The sequence below is a fragment of the Helianthus annuus genome, chromosome 11 (genome assembly GCF_002127325.2).
Source record: "Helianthus annuus cultivar XRQ/B chromosome 11, HanXRQr2.0-SUNRISE, whole genome shotgun sequence".
Lineage (NCBI taxonomy): Eukaryota > Viridiplantae > Streptophyta > Magnoliopsida > Asterales > Asteraceae > Helianthus > Helianthus annuus.
In genome coordinates this window covers 41980248-42002654 of record NC_035443.2, presented here as the reverse complement: position 1 = coordinate 42002654, position 22407 = coordinate 41980248, and positions in this window count along the sequence as shown.

The following is a 22407-nucleotide window of genomic DNA, read 5'->3' as shown; positions in this document are numbered from 1 at the left end:
CGGCCTCATTAAGGTCGCGGGGTTTTAGCTCCTGCAAGACAGAGAGAGGTTTCCCAAAGCATTCGGAGACTTCACCCACATAAGGGTAAGTCAAATGCCCCATCTTCAAGACAGAGCCCTTGAAGACTTCGAAGGCTTTGGGTTGGTAAAGAGAAGACATATCTTTAGGTTTGCCAGCTTCACAGGCTTCGTAACCAGCAGTAAAGCCTTGGTGCCTTCTATGGACGAGAAGCTTGGTGTAAACATCACCTAAAGCCTTGTTAAATTCGGAAGGTTGAAGAAGATAAGTGACCACCTGTTGAAAACCATGCATGATGAGCCATTTGTTGTCCTTGGTCACTTGGGCTAAGGAAGCCTCCAAGCCTTCTTTCTCCTCTGAAGAAGCTTTTTCCTGAGCACTCAAGGCTTCAATCTGTTTTTTCAGCTCATTCACTTCAACCTCATGCCTCTGGGTGAGTTCACCAACCTTCATCACCCAAGCTTTCTCTTTCTCGGCAAAGCCTTCGCTCTCCTTTTTAAGGCAGCCATTATAGCCTTCATTCCCTTTCTCTTCTTCGAAAAAGCCTCATCATCCATTGACGAACAAGAATCTCGGATTGCAGGAGGAGCAAAGTGAATAATTACGTCCTCACAAACAGACGAAGATTTAAAGCTATAAGCAACAATAACTTTCCAATCCGGCACATAAACTTCCCCCAGGCTAACATTAGCAGAACCCTCTTTAACCTTCCCTGAACCCTTTAACCCTACAACCTTTTACCTGCTGCTTTACTCTCTTTAGCAACAACCAGTGGTAACTCCTTCTTCTTCCCCTCAACCCCAGCTTCCAAATCATCCGGAATCTCTATATCTTCGCTAAGATCAACAGTCTCAGAACCAAATGGCTGTTCAAAACCCTTTAACATGCGATGGGTGGAACGGCGAGTGGAAGCTTTAGAAGCAGCAACCTTAGTAAATCCCTTAACATTGGGAACATTCACGTTAGTTGAAGCCTCAAACCTATGCTCAGCACCACGAACAACAGCATCATCACCTTATGTAGCTTCAGCATCCGTGAATACAACACCTGACGTATCGTCGCTCCTAATGAAATCCAAGGCAGACATGACTACCATCAAACACAAAACAAAACATAAGTAAATACATGGAAAAACAATAAAGAAATCCACAAAGTAAAATGCATACCCTGACCACCTCTCATGAGTACAGGATCTCGATCCGGTTCATCCCACAATTTGCTAATACCCATTAACACTAACAAGTGTTCAAGAAAGGGACGAAGCCTCAAAGGACATGCCCTGATGGATTTCAAAAACCAACTATCCAACTCGGATTCAGAGGGTTCCAGTTCGTTAAGGACAGCATCCGGATGCCTCCAAACCATTTTGAACGGAACAATCGACTCGGAAACCCAAAAAAACGGTCTTTCCAAGAACCGAGGGTGGTCACCATAGACGAAATCAAACATGCTTCAACTTGAGACGTCTTTAAAGTAAACCAGTCATCGTTCTTAGCCAAACAGAAGAAACGGCGAAATGATAACAAAGACGGATCATACCCCGCAGCCCGACACACAACCTCGAAATGCAAAACCCTAGCGAGGCCCTGGGGTGTAATTAACCGAAAGAAACACGGTAATATTCTTAAACATTGAGAACAAAAACAGAAAATGGGTGACGGAGGTTTGAAAACTCAAAATGACGGCAATACAGAGCAATGGAACCAGCTGGACATAGATCGATAGATTTGTCCAAACCTGAGCCACTGGATTAAACTTTGGATCGATTCCACATTGTGTGCAAAATGCCTCAACCTCTTCTTGAGTAAGGCGAGAATAACTAACAGATTGATCCTTTCGGGCACCCATGAGCGATGACCAAAGGAAAAAAAAAAGAAAAAAGATAAAGAAAAGCTAACCTGGATGGAAGATAAATGTTTGATGAAACTTGAAAGTGTTTGAGAGAAATGAGTAAAGTTAGTTTCTCTTGATAAATGAGTGCATAAATGAGACCTGACGGTTACTATTATTACCTAGGGGACTAAAAACCGCCGTCTAGAGAAAACCGCCCAATCAGTAACATCAACTGTCTTTTCAAATTCAAACCCAACAGTTTCGCCGCCCAAAACACGAAGCCCAGATCCCTTGAAGCCTTAAATCATTGAAGCCTTTAAACAAATAAAAGTGTTGTGCAAAAGTCAGAAGCCTTTGAGCTTACCCCCCAAACACCTCTGACTTGAGGGCGGATGACGTGTGTAGCTCAAGCTTAATAAACTGGCTAAAAGTGCAATACAGCTTAAAGGGTTGAAAGGTAAAAGGTTTGGAGTCAACCAGTTATTGTGAACAGCAAAAAGCACAAAACAATGACAGGTCACATCACACTTTACGTGTGATCTCTCCCACTCAGCTGCAAAAGGAGCATGTGGGAAGAGACATCCTTTTACCTGCAGGTCTGAAGCCTTCAACCTACCAAAAAACGCAAGCCCTCCACTGCAACCTTGGATCACTAGTCAAAGGTTTCTCCTTATAGAAGACCCTTCTCTAGAAATGACAACACATTGTCATTCAGCTGGACACTTCCAAAAACCTCACTTCTTCTCTCTAGAACTTGTTTCTTGCATGTTCTATTCTTCACTTACTATAATACAATCACATTGCGCACAAATATTCTGGGTTGAATATTCTTCAATCCAGAATTCAAAGCAATCAATAAAAAAGTGATCCAACCCTACGTATTGCATACTTAGGGGACCCCACGACCTGCGTTAGACAAACCGAAATCCTTGAACCCTTTTGCTTAACAAGTCTAACCACTATCATTGGTCTTATATTTGTTAACAGGGACCTACACTAACTATAATATAGTTCTTATGATATAAATAATAATACTAGCAACCCTTAAGTCTAGATTATATTCTAAAGTCTAGATTAATTCCTTTTCCCTTCTATTCTATTCTTTTCTTTCCATTCTTTTCTCTAATTCTCCTTTCCCTACATTCCTTTTGTTTATTAATCTCGTGAACATAGTGTTCTAAATTGTTTGATGGTCATTATTGGCTCAAATTTAACGTAAACATGATCATGAAATTTTTGTTATATAATAAAACATTTCTAGATGCCCGTCATGGAAGATTTGTGATGTTTTAGATAACCTTGAGATTGTAACATAATAGCAAACTCACATTAGTTTCCTATTATTGTATTTAACTTGTTCTCGTAAGTTTATTCTAGGGGTGCAAACGAGTCAAGCTGAGCCTGAGCTTGATCAGGCTTGAGCTCGAGCTCGATTAATTTATGGGTGCTCGAGCTCGAGCTTGGCTCGATTCGAGCTTTGTTTTCAAAGTCGAGCTCGGCTCGTTGGTATTTTCTCAAGCTCGAGCTTGGCTCGTTTATTATCTATTAACTAATATATTATATAAAAAATATAAATAATAGACTCTTCAGGCCAGTGAGCTCGATAATTGAAGCTCGAGCTCGAACTCGTTTACTAAATAAGATTATTTTTAGGTTCGGGGTCGGCTCGTAAACAAGTTTAAATAAGATCGGCTTGGCTCAGCTCTTTTACACTAAAGCTCGATAAGGCTCGACGAGCCTAACGAGCGTCACATGCCAGGCTCGAGCTCGGGCTCGATAAACAAACAAGCTTTTATTTTAGGCTCAAGTTCGGCTCGGACTCGATAAGGCTCGGGTTATTTCGAGCTTTTCTCGAGTAGCTCGCGAGCTACTCGACTCGTTTGTACTCCTAGTTTATTCAACGCCTACACCAATGTTGTAATTCTAATATTTAAGCTTTTATTCTTCAATCTATCTTCTAAGTAATAATATTCTTTCTATCTACCTATTCAGATTTATATAGAATACAAGCAAAAAAAATGTTATATTCGGGATTGAGTTTGGGCCACGTTATCTGCAAAATTAGCTTACCTAAAATAGGAATATCAATAAACAAATTCTTGTTGTTTAGAGATTATTTAACCACTTGGTTAATAATAATGCCAGATGTCAATTCTCGACAAACCAATTAAAGTCTTAACAAACTAGTGACTTTTTACTTACATTCTTTTATTTATTTATTGAAATCACTCGGTTCATTCTCTATATATATTTACATCATTGTGCATTGGTCTAACAATTTAATCAAGTTTAAGAGCCTTAACCACTTTCAGTCATCCTACCATGGCTTCTACCTGCTACATTTACGTTTTTGCACTTGCACTATTTTCGATTACAACCAATGAGATGTGTTATGCTTCACGCAGTTTGTTGCAAGCTAATCCAACAGTACCACAACCACAAATACCCACCATCCCGACACTTCCACAACCACAGATACCCACCATCCCGACACTTCCACAACCAGTGGCGGACCCAGGATTTTTTTTCAATGGGGTCCAATTTTTTCAGTGTTTAAAATTGTCATAACAAAACATTAAAATTTTCGGGTCGGTCCTCGTTCAGGTCGGGTCATAGCGAGGTTTGAACTAGATTTAAAAAAAAAGAGGAAAAATGAGCTATACAAGGATTGAACCCATGACCTTTTTTTGGTAAAAAGAGCGATTTACCACTACACCAGGTTTCCTTTTCTTTCTATGGTGTCCACCTAATTGTATTTATGGGGTCCTTATACAATTTAATATACCGAATCTACTAATTTTTTAAAAAACATTGGGGTCCGTGGACCCCGATCCAATTCATGTGGGTCCGCCCCTATCCACAACCACAGATACCCACAGTCCCCACCATCCCAACAATACCAGCTATCCCAACGATACCGACAATCCCTACATTCCCCGGTATGCCCAAAGTATCCTTGCCTCCATTGCCTTCTATGCCTACCATCCCAAATCTTCCAACAACTCTTCCAAACATTCCTTTCTTCGCTCCACCACCATCCAAGAAGTAGGCAATGGACATGGGTTTCCTGCTAGACCAGAGGAAAAGCCGGTAGCTATCATCGATCTAGCCAGTAGAAGGATCCTTGATTCTACAATTTCTACATGATTATATATTTGAGTGTTTTCTCATGTTTTTTTTTTATGTTGTTGATGTAATATTTGAGTGGTTTGATATACCTTTTTTGTAATATAGTGTTACTTTTTAGTTAAAAGTTTCCATTATTTTCAACCTTCTAGTGTTTAAAGGCTCATAATTTTTATTTATTTTTTTGAACATCCCTACTTCTAAATTACATCAAGTTTACTCCATGTTAGGAATTGAACCTTGGTCTCTACTCAAGAGGCACAAAGCCTCTACCATCCCACCAAAGTGGTGATCGCTTAAAGGCTCATAATTAACACTCAAAAAAGCCCATCTCATACTTTTATTGTATGCTAATGGGATTTCCAGTGAGTTGCGGCGAAAATTCAGTTTAGATCGTATTGGTTAGATTCGTTACGTTACTGGAACTAGATGTAGCAACCGATTTAGAAACCCCCCAAAAAAGGTCGTGGTATGCCCAAAAGGATATTGACACGCGTTTATGTAATGATATTAGTATCCATTCCCATAATATTCAATACCAATACCGATGTATTGGTTCCATTCATCACATCACGGTACCAGCACTCGTTATAACTTACAATACAAAAAATAAATATATATATATATATATATATATATATATATTATGCTTTGAATACAACTTTGTTGTCGACAAAATTTATACCGGAATGTCAAGAAAAATGATTTAACACGAAAAATGGTTAAACATAAATGCTTGTTTAATTTTTTTAAAGTTAACTTACGCAAGTTATTAAAGGAAATCAAGTTAAATAAAAATAAAATGGACTAATTAAGGCTTATATTATTTACAGTACAATGGGTGAAACTAAAACTTAAAAATATATATATAGTAATTTCACTGTTCATTGTCCATTGGAACTAATATATACTAGGTTTTTTTTTTTGCGTTGCGACGAAACGGAGCAAAAGATAATGTAAAACAAACGTTATTTGAAAATATAGCATGCTGTTTGGAAAGCCAACCCATTAGAATTGGTTCAGTTTATCATCGTATCATTTTACGATAACAAATAAATACTTTATTTTTTTAATATAAATTCGTTTTTAATAAAACTTATATTAATTAAGGGTAAAAGTTAAGCTCAACTACATACTTAAGTTTTTAGAAAAAAAATTAACGAACATCTATACATTCTATAAAAAGAGAAATCTGAGTGAAATAAGAAAAGCTGAGGTGGCAGCCAGAGAGACTGTCCAACAATGATTTTCTTATGTCATTAATATCATTCAAAATTCATACAAACCTCTGTCATTTGTTTGTCAAACATGAAAATTGATACATATGTTAACTTGATAAGTTATTTCATGTATATGTGTTTTAAAGATGATGAAATAAATAAGTTAATGAGATTTCGTGTGTTATGATATTAAGTTTATGTGTACATTTATGTATATATATTACGGCGAGCAAATCGTAGATATATTACGTATAAACGGGAGTTTTAACGGATTTACATGATAAGGGTCAACCCTAAAATCGTTCAAGTAGCAAAATCTTAATATATATATATATATATATATATATATATATATAGGGGACCGCTAAAATAAAACCACCTCCAGTTGTAAGAACCATGAGAACTACACCGTACGGGGCGAGTTGACCAAAAAAAACTTTTTCATAAACGTAGATGCGTGTCTTATAAACACATTTGTAAAAAAATTCAAAAAAAAATGTCGTGTGTATAGTTTTAAGCACCACAAGTTTGTGTTTACGGGTACCGTAAATTAGTTTTAAATAAAATTTACGGTACCCATAAAAACAAACTTGTGGTTCTCAAAACTACACTTACGACATTTTTTTTTGAATTTTTTTTACAAATGTGTTTATAATACACGCATCTACGTTTATGAAAAAAAAAATTTGGTCCAACTCGCCCCGGATCAAAAAGTTCTCATGGTTCTTACAACTGGAGGTGGTTTTCATTTTAGCGGTCCCCTATATATATATATATATCTATATATATATATATATATATATATATATATATATATATATGAACTCATATATATATATATATATATTAATGTGCCAACATAACCAATACCGATGTCGTATTGGTTCAATTCATCACATCACGGTACCAGCAATCGTTATAACTTACAATACAAAAAAAAAATATTATACTTTGAATACAACTTTGTTGTCGACAAAATTTATCCTGGAATGTCAAGAAAAATGATTTAACACGAAAAATGGTTAAACATAAATGCTTGTTTAATTTTTTTAAAGTTAACTTACGCAAGTTATTAAAGGAAATCAAGTTAAATAAAAATAAAATGGACTAATTAAGGCTTATATTATTTACAGTACAATGGGTGAAACTAAAACTTAAAAAAATATATATAGTAATTTCACTGTTCATTGTCCATTGGAACTAATATATACTAGGTTTTTTTTTTTGCGTTGCGACGAAACGGAGCAAAAGATAATGTAAAACAAACGTTATTTGAAAATATAGCATGCCGTTTGGAAAGCCAACCCATTAGAATTGGTTCAGTTTATCATCGTATCATTTTACGATAACAAATAAATACTTTATTTTTTAATATAAATTCGTTTTTAATAAAACCTGTACTAATTAAGGGTAAAAGTTAAGCTCAACTACATACTTAAGTTTTTAGAAAAAAAAAATTAACGAACATCAATACTTTCTATAAAAAGAGAAATCTGAGTTACATAAGAAAAGCTGAGGTGGCAGCCAGAGAGGCTGTCCAACAATGATTTTCTCATGTCATTACTGCATCATAAGTCTTAATATATAAAATCATTTAAAATTCACACAAACCTCTGCCATTTGTTTGTCGAACATGAAAATTGATACATATGTTAACTTGATAAGTTATTTCATGTATATGTGCTTTAAAGATGATGAAAGAAATAAGTTAATGAGATTTCGTGTGTTATAATATTAAGTTTATATGTATGTTTATGTATATATATTACGGCGCGCAAATCGTAGATATATTACGTATAAACGGGAGTTTTAACGGATTTACATGATAAGGGTCACCCCTAAAATCGTTCGAGTCGCAAAATCTTTATATATATATATATATATATATATATATATATATATATATAGGGAGAAGATCATGCCAGAACCACCTCTTATTGCGAGAACCGCGAGAACCAATGTGAACACAACAAAAAATGCCTAAAAATAGCTAAAAATCACACAAAAAAAAATTAATATTTTTTATATAAAAATCGCTATCTTTCGAAGCCAAAAAAAATTTTTTAAAAAAAAAACTTTTTTTTTTAAACTAAAAGTAGCGATTTAAGCATAAAAAATATTAAAAAAAATTAGATTTTTTTTTGATTTTTTTAGATTTTTTTAGGTTTTTTTAGGTTTTTTGGGGGTTTAGTTTTTAGCTTGGGGGGGGGTTAGGTTTTTTTTTTGGGGGGGGGGGGTGGGGGTTAGGGTTTTTCAGATTTTTTAGCTATTTTAGGTTGTGTTCACGTTGGTTCTCGCGGTTCTCACAATAAGGGTGGTTCTCGCATGAGCCCCTCCCTATATATATATATATATATATATATATATATATATAGAAAGTATAATGTACTTCAAGGCTTAACCTACATTAACATACATGACAAAAAATATAACGTGCGTTATTATCATAGAACGTGCGTGATTATAGTCCCATGCGTGATTATGTGGTCCCATGCGTGATTATACCCCTTATCCAACGGTTACCATTGTCTCCTACGTGATGTATGATAAGGCTTTTTGTATGTTAACCTTACTCTATATATATATATATATATATATATATATATATAAAATTTACGGTACCCGTAAACACAAACTTGTGGTGCTTAAAACTACACACACAGCATTTTTTTTTTTTGATTTTTTTTAGAAATGTGTTTATAATACACGCATCTACGTTTATGAAAAAAAATTTGGTCCAACTCGCCCCAGATCAAAAGTTCTCATGGTTCTTACAACTGGAGGTGGTTTTCATTTTAGCGGTCCCCTATATATATATATATATATATATACATACATATACATATATATGTATATATATATGTACATAATATGTACATATATATATACATATATATGTATATGTATGTATATATATATATATATATATATATGAACTCCTATATATATATTAATGTGCTAACATAACCAAAAATAATAACTTTTTGAGAAAATCTCAAAGTTATGTGAAAATTCTAAGATATGGAGGAACGTAGGAATTTTGTGATATATATTGATTGATAAATTGTTCCTACGTATATTAGGACGTGTAGAAATCAATTTGTGGGATTGCGCTATTTATAATACGCAACCAAAGGTGAGTGTCACTAAATCCCCTCTTTTTACTATTTTATATATGTTTTGGGGCAAGAACACGCCTAAAATGCTTTTAAAATGTTTTTTTAAATAAAACATACCTTTGATATATAAAATGTATATTTTCATGGAAATATACGGATTTGTTAAATATATATATGTTTCGGGTAGAAACGGTTTTTGGTGAATAAATATGTTTCGGGGAGAAACGGGGATTATTACGGTGTTTCAGAGAAAATGACCGTGTAGATTTAAAATTGCTTAAATCTATAGTTGGGACGAATTTGCTTGATCTCAAGAGTGTAAGTATCGGCTATAGGCTTATATTTCGGTGGGGACTTCGGGAAATTCGTACAACATCATATATTAAATTTATCATTATTAGTAGGATTATATATATTGTTCATGAGGAAGGCATTATAGATGGCCTCGATATGGGCCATGCGCAAGTAATGTCGTTTAATCATCTAAGTATTGCACGCGAGGAATTGTTAGTAGATCTATCGGGTTGACAACCCCGTCGTGATCGGTCGCCCCGTGTCAAGTCAAACGACGAATTGATATTCTGTTTATAGTCTAGCATTGATTATACCTTCATTTTTAATATATAGTTTGTAATGTCTTGCTAACTTCCGAGTCCGAACATTTGATTCTATCAATTTAATATGTAAACTTGGGAAGATGTTTATGGTTGGAAGGTTCTACAGAAATGCTTGCGACGGCTGACCCTTGAATTTTTATAAGGAAATAAAATAACTTTCTTAAAGATTATATGGATGTTTTAATAATAAACACATAATTAGAAAGTTTTTCCTTGGATAAAATTATTTAAGTTTGAATATGTGAACTCACCCTCCTTTGTGTTGACACTTGATTTTAACGTGTTCTTCAGGTACTTGAGTTCGGCTTCGGGAATTATGGCGTATCTTGTGGTTGTTGATGCATGTTTGATTTGATAATGTTTTGGACAAACTTTTAAAACTATTTGGGACAAATGTAATAAGATCAATAAGGATCAAAACAACTTAACTATGGTGTAGTTGTGACGAACTTTAAGACTCTATGTTTTAAAAACTATGTTTTAATTAAGTCGAAATGTCCAACATTATGATGCATCATTCAGCAAGATATAAATGGGCACCAACTTCCGTCACCACTACGTTTTATATTCTGATGCGACGTTTTTGGGGTGTGACACCTTAGGGATTTAAGTGTAATAAGTTTAGAGGCTAGAAAATAAATAGTGTTTAAAAAACCAAACTACCCTCATTTTAGGGGTTTTTCTATAAATAAAAGGGGGGGAAGTTCTTATTTTTTGGGTATCTTAAAATACCACTCACTCATGCATTATAATATAATAATATATGTTGTGAAACTAGGCTAATAACAAAACAATATAAGGGACAATAGGGAGAAAGACAGGTATATTATTGATTGAGGTGTTTTTACATTGAGATACAATAGGGGTATATATTTGAGTACAAAACTTGGAGAAGAAGCTAATCTATTTTTGGTGTTGATAACCATAATAATAATATATTTATAACACTCCCCCTAGGTTATCAACTTGATACGCTTGGAGATGCTACCTCGTTAAAACCTTGCTAGGAAAACCCAGTGGGACAAAACATTAGCTAAGGGAAAAAGAGTGCAGCGCGTATAGTCTCCCCCTGATACTTCTGGATCATGTACGTGCCTCATTAAAAACCTTACTAAGAAAATCCAATGCGATAAAACTTAGTGAAGGGAAAAAGAGTGCAACTTATGTAAAACTCCCCCTCATTATGATATGTATCATTTAAGTAACATGTGTCAATCTTCTATGAAAGTTGTTGAAAACTTTTGTAGTAAGTAAGTTGTCGCTTGATCTCATGATGTACAACACTTTAATGAACATTGATGCATGATCTTCATGTGAAACTTTAATTGCCTCCTCTTGTAAGCAGATACTAAAAGATCCATGAATATGTTTTTTATAATCCTTGCATTTACAAAACTAACCAAACTTGTTGATAGTTTAGTAAAATATGAACCCATATCTTTCGTAGCTTAAGGGTATAGAAAATATATGTTTTACCCATTACAATATCTCCTCACTGTACATGAGTTATATATTGCCAATGAATTTAATGATATATGTTCGTGTATAATTAGCAAGATATTAATACAATTTGTATTGAACTATGGTACTTCAAGACCAAGGATCTTTGCTTCTTTGATAGAAGATGATAAGTGTCATTTTTCTATATCAGATATTTTGAAATCATTAAATGTACTTGCACCATAAGCTTTGTCCATATGAAAATTTCCACCATTTTCTAGGTGTATTATGATTGATTGATAATAATATAAATGTATGTTCCACCATATAAATTTCCACCATTTGTCCATATTAATATATTGTTCTTTTAATGAAAACAAATGGACTAACTTCACCATATTATTTCTCGTTTTAGAGCTCACTTGTGAGTCGATTATACCACATTTGATTCGACTATTTTAGTCCATACACATTTTGCCAACTTCATATAGTATGTTCTTGAGGTTTTGATATCAATGCTTTTGGCCTTATCAATCCATGAGTGAATTCTTTTTATCTTATCCAAATTTGCATATGCATTCACTCTTCAGGAGTTTTGCTACATAAATTTGCCCATTTAACACATAGATATCTATATCATATGCAAATATGTCATGAACACTTTCTTATCTCCAAAATCCATATTGTACCATGCGTACACTATTTATCAAGATATTACAATCACTGAGTACAAGTTTTCTATGTATGTTTATTGGTGCACAAGAATTACATCATTAAGATATTTCAATTCACCTTTAGGGAACTCAATTGCTTTAGGAAACTCATCAGGAGTTCAGTCATATTAAAAAATGAATCTGTATACAACGATTATATTATTCTAGAGAACTTAACTTACATGATCTTGATCATTCAAATCCTTTAGGGACCTTCATGTACACTTTTAGTATCAAGTGATACATAACATTCATAAGACGCATATCAATTCTCTCTCTATATTACCAGACGGATAAAATATTGGAAAGTCATTGCATCCACCACTAGAGAATATGTCTCTTTATAACCAATCATGGGTTTTTACGAAAATCCTTGTGCCACCCATTTTTCTTTATCTCATTTAATTTGATTTTCACGTGATTAGCATAAAAGACTCAATTGTATCCAACATACTTTACAAATTCAGTTGTATGGACTATTGGTCCGAAAACATTCCATTTCATTAGAGAATTCAACTCTACCTTATTCGCGTCTTTTCGCTTTTGGCTAATCATTTCTCATAGGCAGATCTTAAATTTTGATCCTTATCATTTTATCATTTTAAGCGCTATTTTATATATAAAAGTATAACGACGTCGATTTCAATTTGATTCCATATATATTTAGACATGATACAAATTAACGAGATCTCTTTAATTTCAGGTACCTGAGGTTCTTCTGGAACCATCATGTCTAATGTCTCTTCAGGAAACCCTTTTAATATAACCTCGACTTGACCATGTTAATTAGTTGCCCCAACTTTCGAGGAATTTTATTATTGGAATCGACTAGTCTACCACGATTCAGACGTGCAATAGACTCATTACAAACATGTGGTTGTTCTTCTGGAACACTCATCTTAATTGGAGCATTAGCAGTTGGTATATATGACATAGTCACCTTCTTAAGGTCAGTGAATGCGCCTGGTAATGGATTCGCTAATCTTTGTAATTGAGTTATCCTTTGAACTTCTGGTTCATACTTTTAGTTTTGAGGATCAATGATAATTCATACTAACTCATTTCTTTTCCAACTACTTTTTATCTCCCCCCTGATGTTGGGAATGTTAATCCATTGAGATGGATATCAATTAATTGAGTCGTAAATAAATATCTCATGAAAGGCTCTATTCGTTGTCATATATTCCCAATTACCTTTTAAGGTCCCATCGTTGTGCGTCGTGGGGGATCAATTTCAATATCTATCACACAACCAAAATCTTAGAAGAGACATCTTTGGTTCCTGACCAAACACCAACTATAATGGGGAGAAACTATTACAACATGTTGGCTTGATGTGAATTAATGTTATTGCATGTAAAATTACATGTACTTATATATAAACATAAACGTGCTCTCATGATTATTGGTTTTACTATCAATCATATACGTTCAACGATCGTCTTAACAAAACAATTCATGTATGAACATAAGCTATACGAAGTTCAAGAGTATTTTCAATAATCATTAATAACTTGGGAATTAAATTCATTGTTATTACCAAAATAAATATATCAATCTGGAATAATATATTTGCTATCATATTAGCCAAGCCATAATCACATAAACTTCAGGTTGTGGATTTGATAACCATTTAGACGATACATCGATTTAAAAGACTAAATGGTATCATGTTAGGATATGCATATCTTTTAATCACTTTCAGAATATTCAGGGATACACACTCTCCTTTATTTGACAAATATATAAATTCCCTTGAGAGCAAACATTACATACTAATTATCAACTTGAAGAATCTTCCAATTCTTCATTATGTTTCACATCATCATTGACCCGGCATGGTCTAACCGGTCATGCCAACTAATTATATAATCATGATCCATAAACTCTGATTTATGATCATCCATGTATAGTTGCACTTATGCTAATAAAAGACATAATGTACAATAGAACAATGTCTTCTCATTTCAAACAATCATATTATCACTTTCATGTATTTCACATTTTATTCTCATGTAACTACTCCCTTCATTTGCCACTTTTAGTGGTCAATCTCATTATTAACATTATTACAATTATGTTAATCTCATCATCATAATATTACCTCCATGATCCTTTTGCATCGTTCAATATAAAATCACATTTACTTCAGAGAATGTAGTTGAACTGAAACAGCCTTAATAGCTTTTATTCTTTACTCGGTCACACACATGTAACACCATTTCATACTTTTTGTACTTTTAATGATACTGCTACGTCAGGAGCACATCCCAAGTATGATACTTGTGAGTTACTTTATCCGATATTTCCTAGTAATTAATCTTCTCACCACATAATATGTATTGAGAAGTAATTACATAACCGAGTGATGTATGATTTATTGATCTGAAATCTTACAACTTTCTATAGATTAGTAATGAAATTTTGGGAGGATGACACTTTGAGTTCCATGTCTATGCATATTTATACTTTTCCATGAGAGTGATAACAACCCATATAACGTTGTTTTAATTGTGTTATTCACTACTTTATGTATACATAAATAATAACATACAAAGTACATGGTATACCAAGAAATCATATTGTACTATGCATGACGTTATAACATATCATCATATAAAATGAGTTACAATAAGAATTTATGAAATAATATTTCTTCATCACCTACAAGTAAATACGTACTTGGTTCATTATTAACATATCACGATGTAAGCATTCACAAATATATGTTATTATATAGATATTTATCACCTTAGTTTTGAGACATAAACAAATATCCCAATTAAGTTCTCGTGGTATTTTAATTTTGAGACATAAACAAATATTTCAATCAAGTTCCCATGGTATTTTAATAACATATCATTAAATAAGTAATATATTTTATAAGAATTATGATTTAGGGAATCCTAGAGTTTCGATAACGACCAATGGTGAAGGGAAACACAACATTCCTCATTACGTATGAAAATAATGGTTCCAAATTTATTAAATTAAATAAGTAGGCAAGGAAAATTCACCATAACCATATTTCTTCGTATTAAGCATCAACATATACTATCTTATAAAATAAATATCGAGTATTGCCATAACATATATTTGGTTATACTCCACTTATAAGATATCTAAGTTTTGCCAATTAAACATTTAACAATTCGTAAACAAGGATATAATCATAATGTAGTTTAGTATACTAGTTGACTATAGAATATTATAACTAAATAAAAAGTACCTTATAGAACTGACCATACAGGTAGGTTAAAAAAAATACTATTCATGAAGTTGAAGTGTAACAAAATCGACACTTTATCCATAATTATTGAATAAAGATTTAAAAGAATTGGTATTTAAGTTTAATTTGTTTTTCATAAAAGAATATTAATTTGATTGAATATATGACTCCCAATAAGGTGAGTCAGATAGACTTGTGAGGCATTCAACATACTAACTAATGGTTAATTTCCCAAGCATACAACTGTGGCCATAAACCCAATCCCCAACCAAAATCAGCTTGACATAATTTCATATGTGACAACTGGCACAAAACCGGTAATTTCCGTACAATTTAATTAATACTTAATAACTGCAATTATGTGCTTAAATGTCAACATTGTCTGATTTCATGCTATACATGTGAATTCATGCACGTTTTATACTACAAATGTTGCTTTATGCATTAATAATAGCGTTGCGTCAGAAATACTAGTAAACTCACCGGTAAGACACACTATGTCAACAATTCTGCAGAAAGCAGTCAGACAATAGAATTGGGGCCTAGGAGTAGGTCCAAAGTCTAAAATACATTAAAACCCAAGTATGGATACAAGGGTTAACATATAGACTTTCCGGAAGCTAGAATATGCGCTAAAAAGCACCCGAAACACACTTTAAAAGCAGAATTCTGCACAAATCAGCTATAAGAAGCTTTTTAACACATAAATATCATGCAGAATTCATGTTTTATTATCTAGAATACCCTCCTAAGTGTCGGGAATTGAAAGGGTCACAAAAGGATACTTAAAGGACACTAAACGGTATAATTTAGCACTTTAACGAACCGGTATCTAACCGAACAACCGGACAATAACCAGGACATCAAAATTTGACTAGAAGTAATATTTTTATGATATTAAACTAGTATTGATGCTAGAATACCTTAAAAATCATAAAAACACCAAAACACACTTATACTAACTTAAACCTTCTAGTTTTCACTTTAAACCTCCATCTTCCAAAAATTTACACTTTACCCCCACCCCCTCTTTAGTTGGACGGTTGGATAAGGGTCCCACCATGGGGATTTTATTAGATTATGGTGGATTTTATTTGATCTCCTTAGATTGTATTTGATTTTATGCCAAGAATATTCTATAAATATACCCTAAAAAGATTTGGAGGATCCTTATAAAATCTACACTAATCACCTACTTACATTCACACCGTCAACCTCCTTCTTCTCCCCCTTGTTCTCGGCTCACCCACACCCACCATACATCCACCATTTTCATCCAACTTCAATCCATTCCAAGGTTTACAAAAGGTGCTAGAAGGTGATTAAGGAAGTTGGAAGCTTGTGGATCTTGAAGGACCTCTCCCATTAGCTTTTATCCAACACTTTTGTCATCTTCAACTTCTAGTATTCTTCCCTAGCCTTGTTGCTAGTGGTGAGGCCCTCGTGATCTCTTATTACTTCATATTTTGATGATTAGAAGATGATAAATGTTCTCAATCACAAGAACACTAAAGAACATGATCATGATACTTTAACATAAACTAAATAACATAAGAATACATGTTGATTGTGTTGATTTGCTACTTGATGAATGATGATTTGTGTTAGTGATATTAGACATCATAAGAAACCTACTAGATTGTGATTAAACTCATGATCTAGTAAGTTAAGATGGTGATCTTGTGAAAGAGCAAGATCATCATACTTTATGTCTTCATGAACTTGAATGATGAAAGTGGTTTTCATATGTAAAGATGATTTAAACAAAATACAAATCTTGTAAATAGATGATTACAAAAATAATTTTCCCAAGAAACCAAGTTTATTTACAAGATTTGCAAGGTCATGGTTTCTAAGTAAACTAATCATATTTTTTTAGTGTTTAAACAAGACTAGGAACAGGATTGTAGCAAGAAAAAAAAATACAAAAGAAATATTTTTAGGAAAATCATCTTACAAGTTGTAAATTACTAAATCTTTTAATAAAGTGATTTACAAACAAATAACCATGTTTTTAAGGGTAACTAAACCTACTAAGTAACATGGTAAGTTACTACAAGTTTTTACAAAAACTTCAAGTTCATAATGTAGTGTAATTTACTTGATTTTGACACTCGGTAAGTGTTGAATGAGTTGATGATAGTTTGTGATGATTTTAAAAGAAAATAAACACACGTTTTGAAAACATGGGAAACCTCCATTTTTAGGAGAAACTATGTCAAAATTTCTATAAAATTTTGACACTTGGAAAAATATAAGTTTTGGTGAAACTTGTTCCCTAAAAATTCACCTAAAAAAATTTACCAAGGTTTCCCTAATTTTTATGTAAACTTCAAGTTAAGAAATGACGATTTCTTCAAGATGAAAATTGATATTAAGTATGTATATTTTTGAAGAAAATATATATATTTATTGGTCACCAAATTTTGTGCTAACTGTATGTAATATGTATTGCATGTAATAGTGTATTAGGACTTGAAAATACACTAAATACTCCTAAGGAGTGAAAATACAAAATACACATACAACATGCTTAGACAAATACAAGAAAATATATTTATGAAAATATATTTCTTAATAGATTAAATAACTTGGACAAGTTATGAACTTTAAATGAAGTTTTGGACAAAAATACATAACTCGGGTAACAAATACAAGATACTTATATTTATTTTTGAGAAACTAATATAAGTAAGATACATAGTTAAAAATATAAATTATTTTTAACAACAAAGAACACATACATAAAAGATGGTAACTTGTACTTGTGCGATGCAAGTCTAGTGACTAACGTTAATAAAACACGTATAGGTCACGACGCTATAGAAGCAAACCCGGTGAAGTTTAGGGCGCAAGAAACGCAAAGTTGTGAGTTCATGTCCCCACTTTTAATCTTTTACATGCTTTTTAAACTTGGGGAAAATACATGTGTTATGGTATGTTGGATACAAAAACTAAGGAATGATACTTTAGATCATGTCACGTATAGGGTACCAGAAGCACCATTAATCGTGTACATACTAAGACCGCAGAACAAAAGGTTAGATCTAATGGGTTTCGGGCAGCCACACTCTTGGTGATAACTAGTACCAAGTAGTGCTTTTGTGTCTCAGTCGTGAATCGACTACTAAATGCCTATGGTTTGGATGCTTCCTATGTCGTGTCACTTGTTAATGGCCTTGCAAACCATTAGCGATCTCGATTTCCTTACATTTATAGAAATACTTGATACATACAAATTACATACCATGTTTTCATACAAAGTATACAAACATTCAATACAAAAACTGCATGAATTCACACCAACATTATGTTGACTATTTTCCAAAAACTCACATGTATTTCAGGTAACTAAAGTGGATGTGCGCGCGGTCTTACTCTTGCTCTTGGATGTTGTTTATGTTGTTAGCCATTTGTGTCAAGACTCCTATGCCGTTATGCTAGGTTTGGTTGTTATATCCCACTCTGTGTGGTGATATAAGGACCAAAACCTCTATGTTCATCTTTTAAATAAAGTTGTAAACTTTTCAGACAATGTCTTATGCTGTCTTGTGATGTAAACACTTAACCTATGTTTTCAGTTGTGTAATGTTTGGCATTTGGGGTTATTTTTACGAGCATGTAGTATGTTTACCAGTCGTATGCAATGAGAACCTTTCATGATCACACCTCGTGCTTCAGCCTTAGAAAGGGGTGTAACAGATTGGCATCAGAGCTGCGATTGTAGTGAACCAAGATTCCTTCTCGAGTCTAGAATACAATCTTTAGGATCCTTTCACGAAAACAATTTTTCAAAAGTTTTCATTGCATAAAACTTTCCGCGACATCCACCACCTGAAACAGTTTTTTTTTTTTTCATAGAGTCAAGTAAGGACACTACGAAACTTAGGGTGCACTGGAGTAGCACTTGTCTTTGACTAGAAATTACTTGAATTTATGTGTGATAATTGATATATGCATATACTAGAAGTAGAATATCACAGGTATACGTGACTTGGTCTGAAAACAATGGCCTATCTGAAGGAAATGATACGAGGATGAAACGAACTGTGCGGATTGTGCAAGGAATTACGTAATATGGATGCATACATAATTATGGAATTCAGTGCATAGAAACCACAGCAAGTCTTGTCACGTATCAAACGAGATTCCTTAAATACAAGAAAAGGTCCAACGTGAATACCCTCACCCTTCCCCCAGCCTATTAAATACTCTATTGGAGTAATAATTTAGAGTATAAAGACAAGAAACGCCAATGTGAAGTAAGATATTTTGTCCTTTACATATATTAAACTTGTACTTTGGGGAGATGTAACCCTTATGCGCTTTGTTAATCTCGCAAGCAATGATGTGACAAGTTGCCCTAATATGTGTAAAGACTCGGTGAATATCTTATGACACAACAGTATTTATCTATTTATGCATGCTTGTTGCTGTATGAATTGATTTATACATTTGGCGGATTGTTTGATGTCACTTATGTGGTATATGCATATGTATATATATACTACTACTGCCTCGTTTGACGATATCAAACAAATGTCTAACCCTGTTGTGTTATGTCCCGACAGAACATGGCACCTAGGAGAACTGTGAACAATCAGGATTCCGATCAACCCCCTCCTCCTCCTCTGTCGAGGACTGCTGAAGAACTGAACGCCCTACTGGAAGAAAGGATCTCCGCAACTATCGCCCAGTACGAGGCTAACCACACTGAACACAGTGGAGGACCAAGCAATGCTAGACGTAATGGGAATGGAGATTCATCTGGAGGAAACACGGCTCAAGGCTGCACCTTCAAGCACTTTCTCGACTGCAAACCACCGAACTACGACGGCACTGGAAGTGCAGTGGCGTTTGTACGCTGGATGGAGAAGACTGATGCCACTATCCATATGAGCAAGTGCACCGCGGATCAGCAAGTCACTTTTGTCACACCCCCAAAATCCACCCGCGGAGTACCACCGCTTGGAGGCGTGACATGACCAGGATCAAGCCACCAATCATATCGAACATAGCATTTAATAATAAAAGTAGATAATGTAATTCATCACGACATGATTGATCTTCAAAACCAAACTTTGTTTAAGTAGCGGAAGCATGTAAGTAAACCCAACATAAATAATAATGTATGAAATGTCATAAGTGTTTAATTAAGCATTCATGATCCATGCCCACAACGACCTGCTCCTCCTTATGCAAGCTCCATAAGTACCTAAGGCCCTGCAAGGCATGCAGCAGCGAGTCAACAACTAGTTGAGCGAGTTCACAGAAAGTAAGTTCGTAGCAGTAATTTGTATGTTCATCTAGTGGGGGCTTCCCATGCATGTATGTACTAATAGTGGGGGTTTCCCATGGTCATATGTATTACTAGTGGGGGTTTCCCACGTTTATCTTTACTAATGGGGGCTTCCCATGTTTGTACTTACTAGACTATTTGCAACCATGTGTTCTTCTTAAACCGAGAACAGGAATACGTACAAGGTCACGTAGGATTTACGTGAGTGCCCTTCCCCGAGGACAGTGGTACGTGTGGGGTTTACGTAGGATTTACGTAAGTGTCCTTCCGACCCGGAAGACAATAGTAGGTATTAGTTTACGTAGGTTTTACGTAAGTGTCCTCCCGACCCGGGAGACAATGGTAGATACTAGTTTACGTAGGTTTTACGTAAGTGTCCTGACTATCCTAAGGACGATGGTCTATAGTCTAGCAATAGCGTAAGTACGAGTAATCATCCATTTCAAATAATCCAACCCAATTCCCAACCCGGGAATCCCATGCCTTGGCTGTGTGAACTCACCTTGGTTTGCTCGGCAGATACACAAAAGGTTCTTGAACTAAGGGTGGTCAACCACGTCCTAACAGGGTTACCACACAAGTTAGGTTTTGACTTCGAGTAATGCACGTATAGGTTTCACACAAGTTAACACGTTTCGAGCACGTATAGAACATGGCAGCATTTAAACAGTTATGTAACAACTTCAACTTGTACGATTTAAAATAAGCCCAAAAGAAATCGGCCCAACATGTTGTGCGATCCACAACATGTTGTGTGATCCAACAAATCCCGGCCCAACTACATAAGTAGTCCAATAGCATACCCGGCCCAACATAACAGTCCATTTGTATACGGCCCAAATATCATAACGGATCAACAACACATTCTCGGCCCAATAAATAACATATAAGTGACATTGTGCGATCCAAGCAGACTTGTGCGATCTGCTTGGGTTGTGCGACTGGGTTTGGACTTGTTTGGCCCAATAACACAGATAGTCCAATAACAATCTTTAAGCATAAACACGGCCCAAACAAAAATGCCTAAGCCTTGTGCGATCCGGACAACTTGTACGTTCCGGATATCTAGTGCGATTCATTTGGGTTGTGCGATCCGACCAGCTCAACCCAACATGTCCCCCAGCCCAACAGTTAGACAGACCCGATAACCTGTGCGATTCATAATTCTTGTGCGACTGAAGCACCTTGTGCGATCAGTTTAAATATCCGAAAGTTATGCATATTAGTTACAATCATTTAACAGTTTCCTTATTTACAACAATCAATCAACACTAACAGTTTCCCAATTAAATCAATTATCGATCAAACAAGGCAATGATCGTTTAATCCATATGAACCCTAATCAAAGCATGAACAATAATCTATCAATTCACATGAACATGTAGCCGAGTATATCAACATAACCCGATTCACTAGCACATCAACAAGCTACAATCCGAATCATATAACATAACAACGGATTAACATCTATCTCCAACCGATTACTTGCATGAAAGCCGATTCACATACATATAAGAATATCATTGATCATCATACATACACCTCAAATCATGCAATCGAAACATGTAACCATACATCATTTATAAACACATATCATAAAGCACTAACCGGTTAAGAACTTGTGATGAGAATGATCCGAACAACAAGGATCTTTGATCGAAAAGGGGAATGCTTCACCGCCGGCTTCGAGAGAGAGAAGGAGAGAAAGCTAGGGTTCTTGTGTGTGAGAATTTTATGGTAAAAGTGTAGAATGGTTACAACACATCATGTGTTAATCGACTAGATGGATGGG